This window comes from Macaca nemestrina, chromosome 1 (genome assembly GCF_043159975.1).
Source record: "Macaca nemestrina isolate mMacNem1 chromosome 1, mMacNem.hap1, whole genome shotgun sequence".
NCBI classification, from domain to species: domain Eukaryota; kingdom Metazoa; phylum Chordata; class Mammalia; order Primates; family Cercopithecidae; genus Macaca; species Macaca nemestrina.
This window is the reverse complement of record NC_092125.1, coordinates 127,457,587-127,484,702: the sequence shown is the minus strand read 5'-3', so window position 1 is coordinate 127,484,702 and position 27,116 is coordinate 127,457,587. Positions and strand designations below refer to the sequence as shown.

Here is a 27,116-nt window from a genome sequence, read left to right as displayed (position 1 = left end):
TAGACTCTTAGAGGAAGCGTTGTCCTGCCAGCACTATGATTTCAGATATCTAGTATCTAGAAGGGGGAAACAATACACATCTGTTGTTTTAAGTCACCTAATTTATGATACTTTGTTGTAGTCCCAGTAAGCTAATATATAAGGCTAATGGAGAAGCAGATAAAGAAGATATAATGTTTATGATCATGCATTAACATTATAATATGTAAAGTGATAATTGACAAGACTGTGATATCAAATATGTATATATCTATATCTTCCCTACTCTGCATCTTTACTTCTTGCCCTATCGATTTTCTCAAAAGAAAAAGTGTTTCCAAATATTTATTTTGAAGTTTTGATAAATTCTTTATGGAAACTGTTGGAATAAACAAAAAAACACATAGTAATATTAACAGATAATAGTACAATATATTGTGCATAAAAAGTTTTGTTATTCTTTGCTTCCTCCACTAGTTCTCATAACTTCTTACACACTGTAATGGTTAATATTAAGAGTCAACTTGATTGGATTGCAGGATGCAAAGTGTTGTTCCTGGATGTGTCTGTGAGTGTGTTGCTAAAGGAAATTAACATTCCAATCAGTGGACTGGGAGAGGCAAACTCACCCTCAATCAGGATGGGTGCCGTCTAATTAGCTGCCAGCACAGTTACAAAAAGCAGGTGGAAGAAGGTGGAAGGAGCCGACTTGCTGAGTCTTCTGACCTTCATCTTTCTCCCATGTTGGATGCTTCTGACCCTTGAACATCAGAATCCAGGTTCTTTGGTTTTTGGTCTCTTGGACTTACACCAGTGGTTTGCCAAACTCTCTTGGGCCTTCTGCCACAGACTGAAGGCTGCACTGTTGGCTTCCCTACTTTTGAGGATTTGAGACTTAGACTGAGCCACTTCCGGCTTCCCTGCTCCTCAGCTTACAGACAGCCTATCGTGGGACTTCACCTTGTGATCGTGTGAGTCAATTATCCTTAATAAACTCCCTTTCGAATATACATATATCTTACTAGTTCTTTCCCTCTAGTGATCCCTGACTAATACATAAGCCTAATATAAAACTATGTGGCATATAACATATATATTTCATACATACACAACATTTGGTGTATAATACTATGTGTTACAGATATCAATACAAATAGTATATGAAATATATGTTGTTATAAGTTCTAATACATAGAGATATATAAATATTTACCATATATCTGTATATCTATTTTATATTTATATGTATTCTATCTCTAACTCTCTCACATATATAATAGGTATATTATATATAAATAATATATAAATAGTATTGCAGATGGCCTATTGTGAGATATATATATAGAGAGAGAGAGAGGGAAAGACAGAGAGAGAGAGAGAAGAGAGTGTTTTACAATTGACCATAATTCTGACCAAGAAGAAAAACTAAATTTCAACCACATTAACATTACATTAGTTTACTTAGCAATACTGTAATATTTTTCCTAGGATTTTAAGAGCTATTGGTTATTAATGAAAATACTAAAAATATATAAAACCATTCACTCCTAATCAAAAAAAAAATGAAAATTTGATAGATAATATTGAAAATGCCTACAGTAATGCCTTCCTTCTATTGACCTTCTTGATTAGTGCCCTTCCTCACTGATTCTGGTGTTGACAAGACTTGCTTTGGCCAATCGGGTGATAGCAAACATAGCTCAAATATAAACTTTAAAAATGCTTGCACATTGGTTGCATAACAAAGTGAATATACTTAATGCCACTGAACATTACCCTTAAGATGGGTAATATAGTAAGTTTTATGTTACGTGTATTTTAACACATTTAAAAGTAATAAAACACACACACACAAAAGCCCTTGTACGTTATAATATGCCTCTTTCCTGCTCTTTGAATAAGCTAGTGGAGAATCAGGGACTATGTGGAGGCCAACAAAGTTACTTAGATGACAGCCACTAAACTCCAAATATATGAATGAGATTATTTCAGATTATCCTGAAGGGTGACTTGCCCCTCCACACCTGTGGGCGTTTCTCGTTAGGTGGAATGAGAGACTTGAGAAAAGAAATGAGACACAGAGACAAAGTATAGAGAAAGAAAAAGTGGGCCCAGGGGACCGGCACTCAGCATACAGAGGACCCACACCAGCACCAGTCTCTGAGTTCCCTCAGTATTTATTGATCATTATCTTTACCATCTTAGAAAAAGGTAAGTGGCAGGATAACAGGATCATCGTAGGACAAAGGTCAGCAGTAAGACATATGAATAAAGATCTCTGTGACATGAATAAGTTTAAGGAAAAGTGCTGTGCCTTGATATGCATATGTAAACGTCTCTATAAATCTTTTTAGTGCATAAAGAGCAGCATTGCACTAGCAAGTCCCACCTTTCGCCCTAAGGCGGATTTCTCCCATCTTAGTAAATAGAACATACAATCGGGTTTTACACCGAGATATTCCATTGCCCAGGGACGGGCAGGAGACAGATGCTTTTCTCTATCTCAACTTCCAAGAGGCCTTCTTTCCTCTTATATTAATCCTCCTCAGCATAGACCCTTCACGGGTGTCAGGTTGGGGGACGATTAGATCTTTCCCTTCCCACGAGGCCATATTTCAGACTATCACATGGAGAGACACCTTGGACAATACCTAGCTTTCCTAGGCAGAGGTCCCTGCGACCTTTGGCAGTGTACCTGCCCCTGGGTACTTGAGATTAAGAGAATGGTGATGACTTTTCACAAGCATACTGCCTTCAGGCACTTGTTTAACAAAGCACACCCTGCACAGCCCAAAACACACTAAACCTTGAGTCACCACAGCACATGTCTCTTGCAAGGACAAGGTTGGGGGTAGGGTCACAGATTAACAGCATCTCAAATACAGAACAAAATGGAGTCTCTTATGTCTACTTCTTTCTACCTAGACACAGTAACAGTCTGATCTCTCTTTCTTTTCCCCACATTATCCAACCTCAATTAACCTACCAATTGATAAGTGATGTGTGAACTATCAGAAGACCCATCTCTCTAGCTAACAGATACATTAGAACTGATAACTGACCAACTAAATTGTGAAAAAATAAACGGTGCTTGTTTTAAGTCACCAAATTTTGGGAGAGTGTTATATACAGTAAAAGTTAATTTAGGTAACTCAGATTGAAAACAGGGAAATCCCAAGAATTATGTAAAAGGAAAATCAAATAATTATAAAATACTTTTACAACAATTATGTTTCAATACATTTGAAGGCACAGATAATAAGGGAAATATTCCTGAAAAATATAAACTGCCAAAATAGCATAAAAGGAAAGAGAAAACTTTAAAATGCCTAAAAAGGGTAAATATCTACAATCAGCCTAGTCTAAGATGATTGTAAAGGTGAGCTATATCAAATGTTCAAGTAAATTTGTCCCAATAAAATTTAAAAAAATCAGTCGAGTCAACTATTCATTGTATATCGTAATTATATAGCCTTGACACTACAACCAGGCAAACACAGTACCAGGATGAAAAGTAAAAATCTTATTTTATTTATCAGTATAAATTTTAAAATATTTATGTATACATTTTAAATTTTTGTATTGTGATCAGGCAAGGTTTATCCTAGATATTGCAAAATGGTTATGTGAATGAGGCATGTTGTTGCTGCTGTTGTGTGTGTAACATTAACATGATCATATCAAAGGACTAAAGAAGGAAGAATATAAATATAAATTTCAATATTTATAGCAAAACTTTAAACATTTTCAAAATTTAATTCAGATTGAATTTTCTTAAAAGAGGATGATAGATCCTTACATTATAACAAAGTTCAATTAATGGAAGTAAAGCAGGCACATCCAATTTCATTTAAGATCAGAAATAAAACAGGATTTCTGCTATTATTTTTGCTCTGTACAATAATGTGCATCTTATTTAACAATTTAAAGAGACATATAAATGATTGCATTAGTTTGCTTGGGATGCCCTTACAAGGTGCCACAAACTGGATGGCTTAAACAACAGAAATGCATTGCCTCTCAGTTCTAGAAGCCAGATGTCTGAGATTCACGTCTGCTGGGTTGACTCCTTTTGAGAGCTGTGATGGAGAATCTGTTCCATGCCTCTGGTGTAGCTTGTGATGGTTTGCATCTCTGGGAAAACAGTTAATTTTATATAATAATAATGTGTAATATCCCTTCTTTAAGCTATCAGATTATAATTAGATTCATGTATTGACATGAGTGAATAATCCAGTAGTAAGGTTTATCATATTCACTGTATAAACATTATTTAAATTTATGACTATTCTCTTCATGTATTGTATGCTATTTCACATAGTAATATTCTAAGATAGCTTAACATTATTCGATATTAATAAAGATTTTTTTTGAAACATATTTGTGAAAACCATACTGAGTAGTTTTTAATCATGAAAAAATTAGTGTATAAATTCCATTAAATAATAATACTGTGATTTGGTACAGAGTGAAAACATTTTTGGTTTTTGTTCTATATTTCACTGACAAAACCTAAAAAGAAAAAAAACTAAAAATAATTATTTTCAAAATATTAAGCTTTAAATTAATTACTTTTACCAAGAAATAGACTTAGATATATAATTTAACACAAAAACAATTGAGTCTTTCTGTATATCCCATAGCCAGCTGCAATTATAAAGACATACACACACTCTGCTCATCATCACTAGTCATCAGAGAAATGCAAATCAAAACCACAATGAGATACCATCTCACACCAGTTAGAATGGCGATCATTAAAAAATCAGGAAACAACAGGTGCCGGAGAGGATGTGGAGAAATAGGAACACTTTTACACTGTTGGTGGGACTGTAAACTAGTTCAACCATTGGGGAAGACAGTGTGGCGATTCCTCAAGGATCTAGTACTAGAAATATTTGACCCAGCCATCCCTTTGCTGGGTATATACCCAAAGGATTATAAATCATGCTGCTATAAAGACACATGCACACGTATGTTTATTGCAGCACTATTCACAATGGCAAAGACTTGGAACCAACCCAAATGTCCACCAATGACAGACTGGATTAAGAAATTGTGGCACATATACACCATGGAATACTATACAGCCATAAAAATAGATGAGTTCACGTCCTTTGTAGGGACGTGGATGTAGCTGGAAACCATCATTCTCAGCAAACTATTGCGAGAACAGAAAACCAAACACCACATGTTCTCACTCATAGGTAGGAATTGCACAATGAGAACACTTGGGCACAGGAAGGGGAATATCACACACCGGGGCCTGTCGTGGGGTGGGGGGAGGGGGAGGGATAGCATTAGGAGATATATCTAATGTAAATGACAAGTTAATGGGTGCAGCACATCAACATGGCACATGTATACATATGTAACAAACCTGCACATTGTGCACACATACCCTAGAACATAAAGTATAATAATAATAAAAAAAGGCACACACACACTCACAAAAGAGAAAGAGGAGCAGAAAGACTGAAGAAAACATATCAATTTATCAGAAAATAAATATACAAGTACAATAGAAGAAAAAGGGGTAGAAAACCTTTTGAAGATTTAGAAAGGTAAGTTCATTATCACATAAAATGGCTTTCTAAAGCCTGTTCTTCCAACTGATTTTTTCTTAAAATTTCCCTTTGTGTTCTGAATTTACCTTTAAACCATTGCTGAAACTGTCTCAGACACTATATTTTTAATTATTTAATTCTTAGAGAATCTCCTCTGGGTGAATGCCAGGGGCAGGTATTGTTCTATAGATCGCAATGGTAATAGGCAAAGAAGTAATAATTTGAGTGTTAGATAAAAATCCAGGCCAAAGCTGCTTTACTACTCTATTTCAAATCATTTTTAAAAGCCATCATTAGATATTGTCTTTACCTATTAATATTAAAAGACTACTAGCAGTATTAAATTATGTAACAATTAGTACTTTCTGTAAACAATATTACCAATATGAACAGGGAAAACTAGTATTTAGTTTACACAGAGAGTTTGGAGTATATCACTATGTTCTCAGAAAACATCCTATTGTTTTGTGTATGTTCTGTATAATTCTTTTGTTTTTTTTAAAAAAAAACATATCAGGAGAGAATTTTTTAATGTCTACCAGTGTGCAGCATTTACTTTTCTAAAAACTAAAAATTATATGTGTTTATAGTATGAAGCATATTTTGACATATGTATACATTGCAGAATGGCTAAATCAAGCTAATTACCTTTCCATTACCTCACAGACTTTTTTTGTATGTGTGTGGTAAGAACTCTTAAAATCTACTTTCTTAGCAACTTTTAAATATGTATTGAATTGTAATACATTGTTCTTAACTATAGTCACCTTGTTGGGTCTCTTGAATTTATTCCTTCTGTCAAACTGAAATTTTGTATCCTCTGACCAACAGAGAAGTAGAAATATCAAAAGGATGAGTTTATGTATCACACATCATTCATCAGGTATTTTTAGAAATGGTATTATTTGAAAAATGTCTAACCATTGCTGTTAACCTGGAATCTGCTGCAATCCTAATATCACATATTTCGTCATCTTTCAATAATTGCCTAATAATCACTAAAAGGAACTGGTGTGCATGCTTTGAGTCTAATCTGTCTATTGCCAAAAGCAGTGGCCCAAAGGGATCAGTTTCTTTAGTTCTTTGTTTGCCAGAAAACACAAGGATACAAGATAAAGCTGTGTTTAAATTAAATATCAAAGAAAATCAAAGTCACTAGATTAACAGAGACCACACAGAGTTCTTAGGGAGAAACTTTTGAAGACGGTGTCATGATAAATCCACTAAAATATATTGACTTTGCCAGCCTTAGTCCACATGGAAGATCTTCCATTCTGCAACCAGGCCGTTTCATGTAGAGATTAACCCAGTGATCCTGCACTTGAAAGAGAATGCAGTAGGACCTAATTTATATTCAAGCCTCACTGTTCTTTGGGGAAAGGCAGGGTAATCCATACAAATTGCCAAGTGATGAAACCACAAGCAGACATGGAAATGACAAAAACTGCCCTTGATACAACTACTTTTGGAAATAAAACCAAATGGAAATTGGTTAAAGTAAATATGCTGCTATGAACTCATTAATAATTTTTACTGAAAAGAATGTAACATTTTCACGATAATATGAAAAGCTTTGGCTGTTAAATTAATATATTTTGGCCATAGCCTCTAACTATAAGGTTGCCCAATATTTGGTGTTTGTAATTATGTTTATAGATTTACAAAAAAATTATACATAGCAATATTTTTAAAATATTATAATGAAGAAACATTTCCCTTAATTAAAGTATACAGTACCAATACATACTGTATCAATGTAATGTTATCGGGATTATATAATGATACTCTTCTTCTAACAGGTATGTAATGTAAGTATGCAGTATATGTTTAATGTGTACAATATGTGTTTATGAAGTGGAATTCTGGTTGGCTGAGCAGTTAAAATAATTAATTGAAGCTATGGTCTTTCTTGAAAGCCAGTTTCTGTAAAAGGATGCAAAGTTGCCATCCTCACTATATATGTTCATTTATTTAGTCTTAGAGACTTTTTAGAGATAAACGATGTAGGAATATTTTTTTTCTTATGGAAGTTATATTCTATTAAGGGAAGAAATTGGTTTGCCTCATTTTCTTTCTACACAATTTTGGTACGTGTGGTGTATACAATTATATGTGTATATAAATAGATAATTAATGTTCAATTTCTGTATGTTATTTCATCCAACAATATTGCAACAACACCGTTTTGGACTGGGTAGCATAAATCTCAGGGCCTATTTTAAACTATTGTTTGTTATCTTTTTTGCAGCATTTGCCTTTCTCAACCTGTATCATGAGGTTATTTCATCATGCCTCAGCTACAGTGCTCTACTGCTCTTTGATAACTGCTGTCTATGTCTTTGAGTCCATAAGTATCTCTCACATTGAGGGTCAATTCAGCTGTCCTTGAAAAGGCATCACTCCACTTTCCTCTTATTCTCCAACATTATTCATATTCATCTGTACTCAAAATGCCAGTCTTTTTCAATTAGCCTTTAAATTGTCATTCCTCTCAGACAGATGCTTAGACATCATGACAATTATTTGTCTTTTTAGCTCTCAGTAGTGTGGAACTAAGACAGTGATCTTCAGATTGAGATCTTGTCCAATATAATTTGTTCATTCCAATATGTTTATTCACTAAAAAAGCAAAATTAAAATCAATAATTTTGCAAGATTAAGATGATATTCCCAACCATATAATTATACAAACATTTTAAACTGTAAATTTCTGAAATCATCTCAGTGAACACACTAAAACAATGTGCAATCCTACTATGACTAAAAGAAAAATGATATAGAAACACCTTAAATTCCTCAAAATGAGTATTAAATATTTTAAGCAGAATCACTGAAAATATGAATGAAATTCATAGCTTCTCATAATGAGGTTGAAAACAGATAAAAATGAAGATAGTGTCATTTAGTTTGATTCACATGTAGTCCTGTATATATATATATATTACATCACATTACTTAAAACAAAATAATGAATAAAATGTATAGACATGGGGCTGGGCGCTGTGGCTCAGGCCTGTAATCCCAGCACTTTAGGAGGCCGAGGCGGGCGGATCACGAGGTCAGAAGATCGAGACCATCCTGGCAAACACAGTGAAACCCCATCTCTACTAAAAATACAAAAAAAAATTAGCCGGGCGAGATGGCGGGCGCCTGCGGTCCCAGCGAGTCCAGAGGCTGAGGCAGGAGAATGGGGTGAACCCGGGAGGCGGAGCTTGCAGTGAGCAGAGATGGCGCCACTCGCTCCAGCCTGGGTGCAGAGCGAGACTCCGTCTCAAAAAAAAAAAAAAAAAAAAAAAAAAATATATATACACACACACACACACACACACACATACACACACACACACACATACACACACACACACACATATATATATAGACGTAATGTAGTGATACATATTGATTTATACAGAGCCTAATTGTTAAGTTTAAGTTCTGTTGTTTATAAAAAAAATATATGAGTAGCCTAAATCCCCATTATTCCCTGATGTTGTCTCTAAATGGAAGGCAAAGACTAACTAAATGCCTTATTTATATTTTATGTATTTCTGCCTTCCCCATCACATTTAAAATTGTGCCAAGAAACATGATAGATTTAGTTAAAGTTCTGTGCACTGAACTTAGTATGATGTGTGAGTTCATACAAGGAGTTCAATAGCCATTCAGTGAATGAATGATAAAATGAATAAATTTGGTTATGCTTATAAGATAAACTATAATCAGTATAAATGACAAGTATTTATATGAAACATGAAAAGAAAAAATATGAGTTCATGCTGTTATAGTAAAAGTTTTGTTGACAATTCACTGTGCAATTGTTTTCTGTAAAAACTCAGGATTCAAGATGTTTAGGATAGAAGTAGTCGTTCCAAAATCTCACAGAGGTATCTTACCTAAAGTCATGACACATAAAAAGGAAATACCTCCTGGTGTTGTTTGTGTGTAAAGTAACAAGCTGGCATTTTAAAACAGATGCAGGGCATTCACATAAAAGAGCGTGTTTGTGTAGATGTGTCAGTAGGTTTGTGGGGATCTTAGGAAGACATATAAAATGATAATACATTAGCCTATTTACTCAGTCCTTGATGTGATATGATTAATCAAGCTTGACTTTTATTACTTTATTACAGGAGCTTATTTTTTGGCCAAAAGAAAGAAATGGCTAATAAAACTCTAGAATCTAGTTTTTTAGATACATATACCTAATCGTTTGGCAAAAATAAGACAAGGATTTTCACTAATTGTGTATGTACTTGAAAAAACAAATAATTATAATAATTTCCTTTCTAAGTCCTGAGGAAACTAACAGTGACTACAGCCACTTTTCCTTTTCTTGTATTAGCTACGGATTAAGTCCCATAGATTGAAAGTGAGACAAATAATATTATCAATTAAACGATGAAATAAATGTATATTTACATAAACTGGATTGAATTGAGTATTGAACTATGACTAAAGAAGACTTTCAAGTTTTCCAGATAATGATTCTTACCTCATCATTACAAAAACTAAACCACATTTGTGTAGGAAATCATGATTTGATTCCAATTTGTTAAATATTGAGTTATCCATTTGTGCACAAAGGTTCTAATAGCCCAAAGATGTCCTAGAAAAATCAAATCTTTATTGAGAATTTAACCCAGTTTTGAAATTTCTGACTAAGGAAACAAGAGCAAGCATATACCCAGGAATTTCAATGCACAATAATGTGACATTTGACATTCAAGAATTTATTGAACTCATAAAGCCAGAAGTCATTTTCATGACTGGTTTAGTAATTTTCTTTGAACTACATGACTATGACTATTTTTTAAAGCACTTGCAAAACCCAAGGAGCAAAATAAGAGAAAATTACCTGAAAATTGGAAAAGACTTTATTGCCAAGTAACTTATAAACTAAATAGTATAATTTTTTTGAACTCTAGTTCTTTGAAATAAGACTGCTACAACCCTTTCCAGATGTCTATATTTGCATTAGACTGGCACATAGCATTAACTCTACTTCAAGAGGTGAAACTTTGATAAATGCATGGAATTATAGCATATATTTGTTATAAGAGCAAATAGTGTACCACTAATTCATGTAATGATCATGTACACATATATTCCTAGTGGTCAGAGATAACACTAGAAAAAAAACAAATATTTTAAAAACATTTTATGAATAGTATAGAGATAATTTATTATTATTTTTTCTAGCAATGTTTTTGAAAAGTATGACAGATAAGAAGTAAACTTGAGTCAGTTTGGTGGCAATTATATAGCATAAATACAAAATACATAGTTTAAGTACATAAATTTGAAGTTAAAGTCAAAGTTATAATGAATCAATAACATTATGCTGCTAACTCTTGCTGAAAGTTAGAATAGATTTTAAAATACTGACTTACGGTTTTCATTGGAATTTCCCAACTGAATGATGACAAATAACATACTTCTTCCATATAATGAAATTTTATTGAATTATAAAATCCTTTCTTCTAGAAAGCAATGATTATGAAGTAATGTCAATTATACATTGAGTAAAAATTAAATTTGCCTTGCATATGTATTGGTTTATATGCAATTTCATTCACGACTTTTGATATATGATTATATATTATAGAGAGTATTAAATGTTTTTCTAAGTTATTTTATATTGCCTGATTATTTCAAATAAAACAATTATTTTAAATGAAAATCACATGGCTGTTTAGTTTAATAGTTGCTAAGAAAAAATATTTAAAATATTTGAATATAACCTTTCATCTTGTCAGAACAATTGCATTTGTTCTCATTATGCAATGCATAAATCACATTAATGTCTTTATTAATCCATGCAACAAGAATACTTCAATATGTTTGTTGTTTCTGTAAATGCATGTTAATATGCTTAATATTTTAACATATATACATCATAAACCTCACATATGTTTATAATTGTTATTCGTTTTATGTAAATTGAGTATTATTTTAAGAAGGAATTGTGATTTACCAGGTATACACATGAATATTGTCAGTAATTTAATGTGACCAAATAAGTTCATCTTGGCCATTCTGTGTTGAGGTTCTAAGATTTCTGCCCTTGGCTTTTCCTCCTCTACCTGAACATATCCTACTTGGGAAATACTCTTACTCACATATAAAGATTCTCAATTCTTTATTTTCAGCCAAGTCTTTCTCTACATACTTCAGATACATGTATTCTAACAATATTGAAAATATCTAAAATATCCTGAATATTTTCCACTTTAAATTTCTCAAACACCTTATAATTCACTTTTCCACATTTCCACCAGCATCCACTTAAGGTCATTTTGAGAAGTACCCTCTACAGATGATTGTGGTTATTTGCCAAATATTGCCAATTCTTTGCTCTTTTAGTCAAATGTTAGACTTACATCTTCTGAATCTCTTATGGATTATTGTAACTATGTGATTATTTATGAAGCTGTTACTAATGTGAAAGTTCCTTTCAGATTTAGCATTTAATTTGTTAAGCTGTTTTAGAATTTACTTTGTTTATATTTTGCCATCCCAATTGGCAGTATTTAAGACTATGCTTACTCCATCACCCTGAAAAATTTTTCTCTTTATCTTTGATTAGTTGAGTATAAACAAAAAAATACATTTTTACTGCTACAAGTCACTAAGATTTTGAATGTTTTATTACTACAGCATAACTCAGCTTATCCTTGAGGATGTAGAAATTGGTATACAGATAGGCAATGCTTCTATAAAATAATCAATTGCTTATTATTTGGCAAGCAGATCAAAAGCTATAATTGAATGATTGAAAAATGAAATTTGTATAATGTAGTGACAAAACATTTGGTAAATTGTGAGCTACAATAGTGTTATAAGCAAATAATGTAGCAATGGAGTAATAGAGAACAGAAGAAGTTAGAAAATAGAATGTTACCAGCCTTTGCTTCTCATGATTGGCTACACTTCACAAGATACTACAAGGAAGAAATTAACATATGAAATAATTGGCTGTCATTATAAAAAGGAATAAAAAGAAAGAGAAGCCAAAATTTGGCAACCAGATGTGTTGGAAAACACAACTACTTCTTGTCTCCAATGTGTAAAATATACAATTAAGAAGGTTTTGAGCAAAAACTTCTGCTTAGAACTTACTATTCTGCATAAATAAAATAAAAAGTATAGTAATTACACTTGTATACTCATTGCAGAAACACCTTAATTGTCTGAGGTGATGTCCAGTAATTCTTTCAGATGAAAGATTTATAGCTTTCCTTCTTAAGACTGATAGGGCTAACACGTCATAATTTTTTCAAAGATATGAAGAGGCATGTCTCCAAACAATAAGCCAAAATCACAACAAAATATCCAAAAGTCTATGTGAAATTATTGGCACATAAAACTCATTAAAGTTTAAAAGTAGGAAGCTAAGTATGTGTAAGTGCCAAAGAATCCATCAATATGGATTAAAACAGTTTGTGACATTTTAGAATGTAAAACATCCCTTGGACCAACCTTTTGGGCATGAAGTTATTCCTAGAATTAATTTAAAGAATAGGATTATCACCCTGACGCCAGATAATACGGCTTAATAGTAAAGGAACTGGATGAGACTTCTGTTTGTTTCTCATAAAGAGTGGGAAAATGGGTTTTGAGTGTGGGAAGGAGTGTAAATGAGGTTTTTGATAGCCAGAAAGGAGAACTTTAGTAGTCATTTGTGCTGTTTACAACATTTTTATTTCCTTTCCGTTTTGAAGAAAATACTATAATTTTATTTCTGGTCCTGCTTGTGATTATGTGGGAACATTTGAGTAGTTGTGGCCAATGAGATGAAATCACAAGTGATACATAATATTTCCACATCAGACATTTGCTTGACAGGTCAAACATTAGGAATAACATCCTCAGGAATGGCACTAATAATATTTGATTGAGCCTTCTCCATCAGTTTTGTTATTGGAACCTTATTAGGACGCTGCCCCTTCCCACTCACTATTGACTTTCAATGGACATGCAGCATAAGAAAAAAATACAATATTGTTGCTTTATATCATTAAGACTTGAGAGTGTCTACAACTAAGGCATGACCAAACTTTTGGTGAATGATGCATGGAAGTGTGTACTTCGGTAAATTTTCCATTCCAAGGGGTGTCAATCCCTGAAAGTCCCAAGAGGACTATGAAAATTAAGGCCTCACGTGGCATTACATGTTGTAAAGAAAATGAACTAGGGGCCGGGTGCGGTGGCTCAAGCCTGTAATCCCAGCACTTTGGGAGGCCAAGACGGGTGGATCACGAGGTCAGGAGATCGAGACCATCCTGGCTAACACGGTGAAACCCCGTCTCTACTGCAAAATACAAAAAAAAACCTAGCCGGGTGAGGTGGCGGGCGCCTGCAGTCCCAGCTACTCGGGAGGCTGAGGCAGGAGAATGGCGTAAGCCCGGGAGGCGGAGCTTGCAGTGAACTGAGATCCGGCCACTGCACTCCAGCCTGGGCTACAGAGCGAGACTCCGTTTCAAAAAAAAAAAAAAAAAAAAAAAAAAAAAAAGAAAATGAACTAAGATAACAAGATTCCTCATGTTTTGTTCACAGATATGGTCCAGTGGCCTACTATGTCCAACATGACAAATGACTTTTCTGGTATTACTAGGAAAGACAGATTTAAGAAAGTCTAGGACTTATAGACTGGGGTAATCCAGATTGTGATAGAATAATCAGTCACATCCCAGAATAGTCATTGTGATTTGGTAGCTGATATGGTTTAGCTCTGTGTCCCCACCCAAATCTCACCTTAAATTGTAATAATCCCCACGTGTCAAGGGTGGGACTAAGTGGATATAACTGAATCATAGGGACAGTTTCCCACATGCTGTTCTCAGGATAGTGAGTTCTCACAAGATCTGATGATTTTATATGGGACCTCCTCCACCACTCAGCACTTCTGTCTCCTGCCTCCATGAGAAGAAGGATGTGTTTGCTTTCCTTTCCACCATTATTGTAAGTTTCATGAAGCCTCCCCAGCAATGTGGAACTGTGAGTCAATTAAAATGATTTCCCTTATAAATTACCCAGTCTCAGGTATTTCTTCATACCAGCATGAGAACAGACTAATACAGTAAATTGGAACTAAAAGGGTGAGGTGCTTCTATAAAGATATCTGAAAGTGTGGCAGCGAATTGGGAACTGGGTAACAGGTAGAGGATGGAACAGTTTGGGGGCTCAGAAGAAAACAGGAAGATGTGGGAAAGTTTGGAACTTCCTAGAGACTTGTCGAATGGCTTTGACCAAAATGCTGATAGTGACATGAACAATGAAGTCCAGGCTGATGTGGTCTCAGATAGAGATGAAAAACTTATTGAGAACTAGAGCAAAGGTGACTCTTGCTATGCATTAGCAGGGAGACTGGCAGCATTTCACCTCTGACATGGGAGGTCTGTGGAACTTTGAACTAGAGAGAGATGATTTAGGGTATCTAGCAGAAGAAATTTCTAAGTATCAAAGCATTCAAGAGGAAACAGAACATAAAAGTCTGGAAATTTTGCACCTGAGGATGCAGTAGAAAAGAACACCTCAGTTTCTGGTAATAAATTTAAGCCCGATGAAGAAATTTGCATAACTAAAGAGGAGCTAGGGCCGGGCATGGTGGCTCACGCCTGTAATCCCAGCACTTTGGGAGGCCAAGGTGGGCAGATCACGAAGTCAGGAGATCGAGACCATCCTGGCTAACACAGTGAAACCCTGTCTCTACTAAAAATACAAAAAAATTAGCTGGGCATGGTGGTGGGCACCTGTAGTCCCAGCTACTTGGGAGGCTGAGGCAGGAGAATGGTGTGAACCTGGGAGGTGGAGTTTGCAGTGAGCAGAGATCGTGCCTCTGCACTCCAACCTGGGCAACAGAGTGAGACTCCCCCTCAAAAAAAAAAAAAAAAGAGGAACTAAACATTAATCTCCAAATCAATGGGGAAAATGACTCCAGGGCATATCACAGACCTTCATAGCAGCCCCTTCCAACATAAGCCCAGAGGCCTTGGAGGGAAAAATGATTTCCTGGTCTGGGACCAGGGCCACCCTGCTCTGTGTAGCTTCTGGACATCGTGCACTGCATCCCAGTTGCTTCAGCTCTAGCTGTTGCTAAAAGGGACCAAGATACTACTTGGGCCATTGCCTCAGAGAGTGCAGTGCCAGCCTTGGTGACTGGCAACTTCCACATAGTGTTGAGCCTGTGGGCACACAGAAGACAAGAATTGAGGTTTTGGAACCTCTGCCTAAATTTCAAAAGATGTATGTAAACACCTGGATGTATGGGCAGAATTTTGCTGCAGTGATGGAGCCCTCATGGAGAACCTCTGCTAGAGCAGTGCGGAAGGAAAATGTGGGGATTGAGCTCCTACAGATTCTCCGCACTGAGGCACTGCCTGGTGGAGCTGTGAGAAGAGGGTAACCAACCTCCAGACCCAGAATTGTAGATCCACCTACAGCTTGAACTGTGTGTCTGGAAAAGTCACAGACACCCAATGCCAGCTGTGAAAGCAGAGGGAATGGGCACTGCACCCTGCAAAGTCACAGATATGGAGCTGCCCAAGGCCATGGAAGCCCACCTCTTGCATGAACAATGCAGTCAAAGGAGATCATTTTGGAACTTCAAGGTTTAGTTACTGCTCTACTAGATTTTGAACTTGCATGGGGCCTGTGTCCCTTTTGTTTTGACCAATTTCTCCCATTTGGAATGGGTGTATTTACCAATTGCCTGTAACCCAATTGTATCTAGGAAGTGACTAACTTGCTTTAGATTTAGCAGGTTGATAGATGAAAAGGACTTGCCTTCTCTCAGATGAGACTTTGAACTCGAACTTTTAAGTTAATGCTGGAATGATTTAAGAATTCAAGGGACGGTGGGAAGCGTATAATTGTGTTTTGAAATGTGAGAACTTGAGACTTGGAAGGGGCCAGGGATGAAATGATATGGTTTGTCTGTGTCCCCACCCAAATCTCATTTTGAATTGTAATAATCCCCACATGTCAAAGGCGGGACCAGGTGGAGATAATTGAATCATGTGGACAGTTTCCCCTATGATGTTTTCATGATAGTGAATGAGTTCTCACAAGATCTGATCATTTTATAAGGGACTTCTCCCTTTGCTTGGCACTTCTGTCTACTGAAGCCATGTGAAAAAGGATGTGTTTGCTTCCGCTTCCACCATGATTGTAAGGTTCCTGAGACTGCCCCAGCCATGTGGAACTGTGAGTCAATTAAACCTATTTCCTTTGTAAGTTACTCAGTCTCAGGTATTTCTTCATAGCAGTGTGAGAGCAGATTAATACAGCAATCTAAGGCCTGAGGCCTTCCATATCACATTTAGGAGGAGGAATTATTTTTTTCTTCCTAAAGATAATGTAAATTACAGAATATAATTATAAAACTGGCATGGGCCTGATCTAAGATTAACCATTTATCTAAAATTTATCAGTAAGAATAAATAGCCTAATTTTTAATACATTTTTGTAAGAAAATAAATTCAAATGGCTGTAAAAGTGTTCCAAAGCTACAGGCATATCTACTAGAAAAGTGTCCTACTTCCTTGGTATAAACTTAGAGAATTCTAGATTTAAAAAAAAAAAAATTCGAGAATAGACTAACAGGAAATCATAGAAGTTTGACCAAATTAAAATAGTATTCTCACTCTTAGCAGTATGGATTTTTATTGTAATACATTTAAAAGCAAAATAAGATAGAAAAAAATGCATAAGTCTGATGGATAAGGTAGCATTTTGCAGTTTCATCCTTCACTCTGGTTAAGGATTAAAATGACAAGAAAGTCTCAATTGCGTTGTAACAGGAAAGATAGGATTCTGGATTATTTTGAAAACTTTGAGAGAGCAAAAAGTCAGACAGCCTTTTCTCACATTTTTGCTTGAGGAAATATCATATCTTATTAGGTGACTGTCCATAATGTGGAACCAGTTTTGACTAAAGATCCTCACTAGCATCTTGGCCATTATTACTTTACCAATGCTGATAAAGAAAATGAACAGCAAGTTCTCTTAACCTGAATATATTTTAGCTTCTTTTCAATAGTAGTTTGTATAAGCTCCTACGTGATTTAAATAGCATAAACAGTATGATTCTATGCATTCATTTGCCATGAATTTGACATATTTTTAAAAATATTGTGGATTTGAGATCAATTTGCAAGACACTAGAATAAAACTCTTAGCTAAGCTAATATTCTTCTACACAAACAGATCGTATTTTTCCAAGTTGGGGAACTATAGAAGGGTTGAGATATTTTTCTGTGTAGTGTCTTGTGGATGGCTCATATGATGGCAGTTAATGAAGAGGCGTTTCCTGCAAGAAAGGTACTAACTTCTCTACAGTGCCAAGTTTCAGTGTGCTATGTTGTCTTAAATAAATAAATAAACAAACAGAATCATCTTTCCAATTTATAGAATGGTAAAATTCAAAGCAGAATTATAAAGGCACACTCTTTGGGGGTATTCAGGATTGATAGTCATTCAGGTGGTGGACACAGAGTCCTGGCAACAGAAAATAATTTAAAACTCTAAAGACCAAATGGTGCATGTGTGAAACAAGCTTAAACAACAAAATGAAAAGTAAAAACATTGGCTAACAAAACAGTCTCAGGATTCAACATTCCTTTTTAGAGAAACAGAATGTTTGGTTTAGCCTTGAAATTATTTGTCTTTTCACAAGAAGATGAAATATAACCTTTGATTTCCAAATCTCCCAACTACCTAGACCGAAAGTTAATGTGTTGCACTATCTGAGCAAATTTCTCTGAAATGTATTCCACTTCGTAAAATAACATTGTTAGAATTCTTAAAATTAAAAATAGACATGCACAGTGTTTACAGATTATATATCATGTGTATTTATTATACAGCTAAACACGTCAGAGACACTAGACAATTCTAACTAATAATCATTTGGGATACCCAATTTTAATACCTAATTTCTACAGGAAATTAATTCTTTACAAATATGTGATGAGTTTAATTTACAGCATAAAAATATCTGGCTTTTTGTAGGCAAAGATTATGTTTCAGTATAATGAAATATACTGAATATACTGAAATTATACATACACATATTGAGCTGATAGAGTTTGAAGTATATTGAATTTAAATATACTGAATATTCTGTATTGAAATATACTAAATATACTGAAACATATAAATTAATATATTTGTGTGTGTGTGTGTGGCTAATGAAGTTCGTATGTGTTCAGGGCAGAAGCCTGTCAAATATAGATACTAGACTCTTTCCATCTGAATCAAAATTTGCTAGAATGTTCATTCAGTAATTCAGTAACACTTTCATCTTTATAAATCAACTCTATTTTAATTTCATTTTGAGGCATTCTCAGAATAAATAGTATAACACATTTTTAAATATACTATTTATGTATTAGGGAGTTCAAAAACAAAATTAAGATGTGTCAGTCAATTTATTCACTTAAAAAATGCTTATCAAGAGGCTAGACACTGATATGATTCTAGGAAATTCCTTCTCAATAAGAAAGACATAAAATCTGTCCTACTGGAACTCACAATCTACTGGAAGAGACAGGGAAAAATATGTAAGTTAATAAAAAATTACACAAATATATTTATTTGTGATTAGTTAAGAGATACATCACCAGAAACTTTCATGATCTAGAACTTTACTTAAAGATTTCTTAACGAAGATTGTATGTATTTTGGGAAGTCTGAGAATGGACTTTTTGACAAAGTAATGTGGAGTGTACCAGAAAAAGTCTATCATACATCAAGCACTTACTGTGAAAGGGACATTGAAAGATACACCTGAAGAATAGTTAGTGAATGGAGAGCAGCCCAAGTTGAATCTAGAGATAGGGAGGCAGCAGGTCATATAGAATATTGACAAAAACACAACAAAAACATACACATAATTACTTACATGAATAAATATAATGCAAATAAGCATATTCTTGGATGTGTATTAATTATAGGTAAAACCCTACACTTCTTCCAATGTTGACATTAGCAAAAAAAAAAAAAAAAAAAGGTCTGTTTTTAGAAATAAAATAAATCATGACCATTGATATGGTTTGGCTGTCTCCTCACCCAAATCTCATCTTGAATTGTAGTTCCCGTAAACCCTATGTGTCGTGGGAGGAGCCAGGTGGGAGGTTATTTAATCATGAGGGTGGTTACTCTCATACTGTTCTCATAATAGTGAGTGATTTCTCACAATATCTGATGATTTTATAAGGGGCTTTCTCCACTTTTACTTGGCACTTCTTCCTGAAATGAAGAAGGACATGTTTGCTTCCCCTTTTGCTATAATTGTAAGTTTCCTGAGGCCTCCCCAGCCATGCTGAACCGTGAGTCAATTAAACCTCTTTCCTTTATAAATCACCCATTCTTGGGTATGTCTTTACTAGCAGGATGAGAAGAGACTAATACAGTCAATTTTTACCTCAGGCTGTAAAGATACCTGAAAATGTGGACGTGAGGTTGGAACTGGGTAACAGGCAGATATTGCAACCATTTGGAAAGCTCAGAAGAAGACAGGAAAATGTGGGAACATTTGGAACTTCCTAGAGACTTGGAGTACTAGAAGACAAGAAGATGTGGGAAAGTTTGGAACTTCCTACAGACTTGGAGGGCTAAGAAGACAGGAGGATGGGGAAATTTGGAATTTCCTAGAGAATCGGAGGGCTCAGAGGACAGGAACATGGGGAAATTTGGAACTTCCTAGGGACCTGGAGGGCTTAAAAGAGAGGAACATGGGGAAATTTTGAACTTTAACCTAGAGACTTCGAGGGCTCAGAAGACAGGAACATGGGAAAATTTGAACTTCCTAGGGACTTGGAGGGTTCAGAAGATAGGAAGATGTGGGAAAGTTTGGAACTTCCTAGAGACTTGGTAAATGACTTTGACCACAATGCTGATAGTGATATGAATGACAAAGTCCAGGCTGAGGTGGCCCTAGATGGAGATGAGGAACTTTATGGGAATTAGAGTAAAGGTCACTCTTGCTATACAAAGAGACTGGCAACATTTTTTGACTACCCTGAAGACATGTGAAACTTTGAACTTGAGAGAGATGATTTAGGGTATCTGGTGGAAGAAACTTCAAAGCAGCAAAGTGATCAAGAGAAAGCAGAGCATAATAGTTCGGAAAATTTGCAGCCTGATAATGTGATAAAAAATAAAACCCCATTTTCTGGGGATAAATTAAAGCCTGATGAAGAAATTTAGTAATGAGGAGCCAAATGTTAATCACCAAGGCAATGTGGCAATTTCCTTCAATGCTTGGTCTGTCGATGGTGTTTATCCTGAAGAGATGTTAGATTTTTATCAAAAGTTTTTTCTGCATCCATTGAGATGATAGTATGTTTTTGGTTTCTAATTTTGCTTATGTGGTGAATCACAGTTATTCACCTTGTAACTATGTTGAGTCAACCTTATATTTTAGGAATAAAGCCTACTTGATCATGTGGAAGTAACTTTTTGATGTGTTGCTGGATTCTATTTGCTTATATTTTGTTGGGGATTTTTGGGTCTATGTTTATTCAGGATATTTACCTGATGTTTTCTTTCTTCATTGTATCTTTGCCAGATTTTGGCATTAGGCTCATGTTGGCTTCAAAGAATGATATGGGAAGAAGATCCTATTCTGTGATTTTTCTTGGAATATTTTCATATTATTCTTTGTGTGTATGGTAGAATTAGCCACAAACAGTATTCTTTGTATGTATGGTACAATTATTCTTCGTATATATGGTAGAATTTAGCTGTGTATCTGTCTGGCCCAGCGTTTTTTGTTTTATTTTGTTTTGGTTTGGTTTGGTTTGGTGTTTTTTTTTTTTTTTTTTGGTTGAGTTTTTGTTTTGTTTTATTACTGATTCAATTTCAGAGTTCAATATTGGTCGATTCAGGGTTTCAGTATCATCCTGATTTGATCTTCAGGAACTGTGTGCTTCCATAAATGTATCCCTTTCCTCTAGATTTTCTAATTTGTGTGCATACAGTTATTCATAATATTCTCCGGGGATTTTTTTTTTTTTTTTTTTTTTTTGAGACGGAGTCTCGCTCTGTCGCCCAGGCTGGAGTGCAGTGGCCGGATCTCAGCTCACTGCAAGCTCCGCCTCCCAGGTTCACGCCATTCTCCTGCCTCAGCCTCCCAAGTAGCTGGGACTACAGGCGCCCGCCACCTCGCCCGGCTAGTTTTTTGTACTTTTTAGTAGAGACGGGGTTTCACCGTATTAACCAGGATGGTCTTGATCTCCTGACCTCGTGATCCGCCCGTCTCGGCCTCCCAAAGTGCCGGGATTACAGGCTTGAGCCACTGCGCCCGGCTTTTTTAATATTTTTATAGGATCAGTTGTAGTGTCTTCTTTGTCATTTCTGATTGCACCTATTTCAATATATTCCTTTTACCTTCGTTAACCTAGCTAGTGGTCTATCAATATGATTTATTTTTTCAAAGAACAAAGTCCTAGTTTTATCAAGCTTTTGTATAGATTTGTAGATCTTAATTTAATCAAAAAATTCTCTGATTTATTTATTTTCCTCTGCTAGTTAAGATGTGGGTTTGTTCATTCTTTTCTTTCTAGTTCTTTTATGTGCAAAGTTAGATTATCAGTTTCAGATCTTTCTAACTTCTTGAAGAAGGTCTTTTAAGGCTATAAACTTTCCTCTTAGCACTGCTTTGGTTGCATCCCAAAGATTTTGGTAATTTCTGTCCCAATTTTTATTAGTTTAAATTTTTTTATTAATCTTTTATTTCAATGTTCACTCAGGAGTTATTCAAGACAAAGTTGTTTAATTTCCATGTATGTGTGTACTTTTGAGAGATATTCTTGATATTGGCTTCCATATTTATTGCATTGTGGTCCAAGAGTGTACTTGGTATAATTTCATTTTTTAAAATTTATTGAGATTTGCGTTAGGACCTAGAATGTAGTAAACCTAAAAATATGTCCTATGTGCATATGAAAAGTAAGTCCAATTAGTCAAGTGTCAAAATTAAGTCCAGAGGTTCCTTGTCAATTTAGTGCTTTGATGATATAAGTACCAATGTCATTTTTTGCAGAATTGGAAAAACCTATTATAAAATACATACGAAATCAAAATACAGCCTGAATATCTAAAGTGATCCTAACCAAAAAGAAAGCTGAAGGCATCACATTACCCAATTTAAAACTATACTATAAGGCTACAATAAGTAAAACAGCAAGGTATTGGTTGAATAAACAAAACAAAACACAACACCCCAGAAAACCACACACATCAACCAGTGGAACAGAATAGAAAACTCAGAAATAAAGCTGCACACCTATAGCCACCTGATTTTTGTCTATTCTGACAAAAGCAAGCAATAGAAAAAGAACTCTCTATTCAATAAAGGATGCTGGAATAACTACATAGCTACATACAGAAGACTGAAACTAGACACTTACATTTTACCATATACAAAAATTAATTCGAGATGGAGTAAAGCTCTAAATGTAAAACCTCAAACTATAAAAAAAATTGTAGAAGAAAACTCAGGAGATACCCTTAATGACATCAACTTTGGCAAATAATTTATGGCCAAGTTTTCAAAAGTGATTTTAATAAAAACAAAAGTTGGCAAGTGGGACCTAATTAAACTAAAGAGCTTCTGCATAGCAAATGAAACTATCAGCAGGTTAAACAGACAACCTTCAGAAATGAAGAAAATATTCACAATCTATGCATCTGACAGAAGCTTAATATTCAGAATCTATAAGGTACTTAAACTAATCACTTAGCAAAAACCACATAGCCCCATTAAAGAATGGTAAAATACATCAACAGACACTCTTTATAAGAGTATATAAAAGCTGCCAACAAACAAATGGAAAAAATGCTCATCATCAGAGAAATGCAAATCAAAACCACAATGAGAAACCATCTCACACCAGACAGAATGGCTATTATTAAAATATTAAAAAACAACAATGTTTCTGAGGCTGTGGACAAAAGGGGGTGCTTATACACTATTACACTATTGGCAGGATTGTAAAATAGTTTAGCCACTGTAGAAAGCAGTCTGCAGTTTTCTCCAAAAAAAAAAAAAAAAAAAAAAGAAAACAACAACAACAACAAAAACTTAAAACAGAGCTATCATTTGACCCAGTAATGTCACTATTGGATATATACTCAAAGAACTATAAATCATTATACCAAAAATACACATGCACTTGTATGTTGATTACCACACTATTCACAATAGCAAAAACATGGAATCAACCTAGGTGCCCATAAATAGTGGATTGGATAAATAAAATGTAGTTCATACACACCATGAAATACTATGCAGCTAAAAAGAATGAAATCATGTTCTTTGCAGCAACATGGATGGAGCCGGAAATGATAATTCTAAGCAAATTAATGCAGAAACAAAAAGTCAAGTGCTACATGCTCTCAGATGTAAGTGGGAGCTATATACTGAACACACATGGACATATACATGGGAACAATAGACACTGAAGACTACTGGTGGGGAAGAAAGGAGGGGGTATGTTGAAATATTACCTACTGGGTACTAGGCTCACTACTTGGGTCCAATATCCTCATGCAATAATCCTACACATGTGCTCCCTCTATTTAAAATAACAACTGAAATTAAAAAACATAAAGTGCTAGGTTCCCTTTGGTGCATCTACCTCTGTTTCCAATGAGACTGGGGAGCTGTAGACTTGTTTCTCTTCAGAAACGCTGGTCTGTGAAGATGTAGTTATCTTAAACTAGTGGGGGAAACAAAACCCATATTGAAGTTCCTACTTAGATGTCTCTATTCCTCTAGGTTAAATAGGGCTATGTGTGTGTACATACATTAGTGTCCACACAGACATGAATTTGAGGATAAAGTCCTCTGCCTGTACTTATTTGATGTATATCTCACTTCTTTCCACTTTACGAAGTATCACAGACAGAAGAAAGGTGAAGGTGGAGATATCCTCTATGCGAGAATTCAATTTCTCTACTTTAAAAAAAAAAAAAATCTATGTTTTTCAAATACAAATGTGAAGTACCTTTTGTGACAATAAGCCAATTTCTTTTCTAAGATGGAATACAATAGCCTAATGTTCAGTTTTCTGGTGTAAAATATGCTCAAGCAAAAATTTACAATAAGCATTAATCTAACGTGAGATTTAAAAGAAGTCCCTGTAACCAGCCTTCTCAAATAGGCTTATAGTCAGTGGAGACATCTATGTCTCATTTTTCTGAAGTGCAAATTTACAAGTATATGTTAGTTAAGTATATACTCATTTGAAATCAGCATTGTCTCAATCACAATTATTGTTTATTTTCTATTTTTGGTGGTATTATTTATTCATCCTATGAATAATATTGATATCTGACATGTGCTACAAATGCTGAATCCTGTCTCCGTATTGAGTTGTGTTTACTCATATCTTCTGCATAGTCTCTCTGCGTTGAAAATCTTCTGGTTAGCTGAGATATTTGATCTTGAGTTTGTGTCTCTTTTCTTACCATTTATTTTAAGTTCAGGGGTACATGTGCAGGTTTGTTATATAGGTAAATGTTTTTCTTGGGTGTTTGTTGTACAGCTTATTTCATCATTCAGGTATTAAGTCCAGTACCCATTAGTTATTTTTTCTTATCCTCGCCTTCCTCCCACCCTGCACCCTCCAAAAGGCCCTAGTGGGTATTATCTCCGTTTATGTGTCCATGTGTTCTTCTCATTTAGTTCCCATTTATTTTCTCGATACTATTTGAATCTCCACAATAAATTATAAACTATTACTTGTTTACTTTGTTTTGCTTTTTGCATATACCGGATGTCTAACGGACATTTTCTAAATATTTCCAAATGTAACTCATTTATACAATTTTTCATGTATAGTTTATTCATGTTCCTAGCTAGTTTTCATTCTGAGGGCTATTCTTTATGTGTATTTTGGGGAATATTGTGTGCTATATAAGCCTCACAGCATTATTTTAGATCTATGTAAAATAATAAATCAAAATAAATAATATATTATGGTTTAGTCACAATTTCTCTTCTCTCTTGAATAAATAGTTCCTTTGATAAAAATAAAAAGACATGAAAAGATAGAGAAGTAGTGAAGGGAAGTGAAATAATCAGTGGGTTCTATATGTACAAGTTGTTTTGATAAGGTTTTAAAGACTGAAAATCGGGTATACCAAAATGATAAAGAATTATACTGTGTATGGCTTCATCTAATTCTTCACATGGCATAAAGAGTATCATATTTTTATAACCAGAAATGTGCCAGAAAGTGCATCTAATGCTAGAGAAAAATTCAACTGGCACTTCATCAGGCCAATTGATCAATACAGTTGCTTCTATAAGTGAATTATGGTTGTAAGAGGTATAAAATTTTCTAAAAATTTATCTTTCCAGTGAATTAGAAAGCTCTTCAAAGTGTCCATTATTTGATCTGGGTCTCAAAATACAAACAAATATTCATTAAGACATCAGCAAAGGAATTTACCTATGTAGAGTAATATTAACCATCCTTCATTGAGCATTTACCAGGTGCTACACATCATTCTAAGAACTTTATTTACAAAAACTTACTTGCTTCTCAAGACCCTATGAAGTATGGAATGGTATTATCTGAATATTTCCTGAGTAACAAAATGTTGAATTAACTTCTTTTAACTAGAAAGTGGTCAAGTACAAAATCAAAAAGTGCTTTATGTCATTGTGGAATGGTAAGCATCTCAGAATGGTTAAGGTACACAGAAATACAGATTATAACATTTTTAATATTTGAACTGTATATTATATTTTACATAGAGCCTACCACTGCACATTGAACATAGCAGATGCTTAATACATTTAAATTAAGCTGAAATTAATAATTATATTTATTCCTATTTATTATGAATTACATTTTATTAGTACTTTTAAGAGGAAGGTAAAAAGAACAGAAAAGTATTTTCAATGGCAGTGGATACAGTATCAGTAAATTCTTAAGATAGGCAGCATTATTCAGAAAAGTGTTAAGGTGTAAGCTCAGCAGTCTGCATGGCTGCCATTATAATTATAAACCCAGCTCTGTGACTTACTACATGTGTGGCTTTGTAGAAGTTTCTTTATTTTCACTCTTTTTCAGCTTCCTTATCTCTAAAATAGAACAGTGATTATACTTAACTCAGGGTTTTGGTGAGGATTAATTAATTAGCATGCATACAGTTTTTGTAGCAGTGCATAGAACATTCAAAATGCTCAATAAATGGTTATGAAGACAATGATGGATATGATGGTTCTGAAGATACAAAAAACATTAAAATGTAAACATTGTTTTTTACCTTTATACACTACAGCTAAATAACTTTCTGTGACACATTTCACTCTACAATCAGAAATTCTAGTTTCATAGTTGCACTTTCCTTCTTCTATTCACCAGTGCTAATCTCATTTTATTTCAGATATATTTCTTTGTCTATCATTGTTTTCGCAATATTCACACACTACGTGTGTCTAGTCTCCACTTATAATTCAAGCTCATAAAAGCTGGGGCCTATGCCTCATGTTCCTTTTGCAACCACAAATCATGTTACATGTCTAATAGGTGCTTAATAATAAGCAATCAA

The 27,116-nt window shown here is 34.6% G+C and overlaps 1 long non-coding RNA gene across 1 annotated transcript in view; it reads right to left on the bottom strand.

The window, feature by feature from the left end:
* Window positions 1-3,875: 3,875 nt before the first annotated feature.
* LOC105489196 (uncharacterized) overlaps window positions 3,876-27,116 on the bottom strand; it is a 61,963-nt gene continuing 38,722 nt past the window's right edge. The window contains exon 4 of the long non-coding RNA XR_011609123.1: window positions 3,876-4,113. This is a non-coding gene — a long non-coding RNA (uncharacterized lncRNA). The remainder of the gene's footprint in view (window positions 4,114-27,116) is intronic.